The sequence below is a fragment of the Nansenia antarctica genome, assembly GCF_963989245.1.
Source record: "Nansenia antarctica genome assembly, chromosome: 1".
In the NCBI taxonomy this organism is placed as follows: Eukaryota; Metazoa; Chordata; class Actinopteri; order Argentiniformes; family Microstomatidae; genus Nansenia; species Nansenia antarctica.
Window position 1 is genome coordinate 18530242 of NC_137674.1, and position 975 is coordinate 18531216.

Consider the following 975-nt stretch of genomic DNA (forward strand, 5'->3'; position numbering starts at 1 on the left):
AAATGGTTGCAATGGTCCAATGCAAACAAAAATAAATAAACATGTCAATACCAAAGCATTTTGTAATTGCAACAATGTTCTAGGAGAAGTGGTGCATTATCTGACAGAGATGCAGGGGGGGGGGAATTTTTGTCCATGACTACATTCACTCTGCTGGACACCAGCTAACTAGAGCAAGGCCTTATCATCCACTCACCCCCCCCCCCCCCCCCAGATAAACCACACCCCTCACTCCAGACAAACAGGACCCTTAATACTGCTCCTTATAGGTAATGATGAGTCGTGGGTAGTGCACACAGCACAGAAGGTACTCAGGGATTGGAAGTAACCAAAAAGGGAGAACAGAGAGAGAAAAACAAACAGAATCATGCTTCAGATACTTACTCTCAATACTGTTGTTGTCCTCGTGCAACATAATGACTGGCCCACTAGAGGTGTGGAAAGAAGTATTCAACTGTTGATGTGTTGAATAGTTATTTCCCCCCCCCGTGTGTGTTTATATGAAATGGTGATTAGGTTTGTGTGTGTGTGTTCTTTTCTATTCTCTGTGACGGCTCTGGTGTCTGCAGCAGATGGGGTTCTCTGACAGAGGCAGAGGGGGAAGAGAGAGGGAGTGGAGGCTCGGCCAGGTGGACAGCAGGCGACTGTTGGATGAGAGACCCGGGGGGGGGGTTTAGAGACATGGGGGGGGGGTTAGTTGTGGAGTGTTTCTGGTCAGAGACATAAGGGGTCAGGTGAGGAGGGGGTCTGGTCAGAGATGCAGGGGGGTGGGGGGGGGTTACAGAGGAGGGGGGGGGGTTACAGAGGAGGGGGGGGGGGGGGGTTAGGTGAGGAGGGGGTCGTGTCAGAGACGTGGGGGAAAGGGGGGGGTTACAGAGGAGGGGGGGGTGGTTACAGAGGAGGGGGGGGTGGTTACAGAGGAGGGGGGGGTGGTTACAGAGGAGGGGGGGGTGGTTAGGTGAGGAGGGGGTCTGG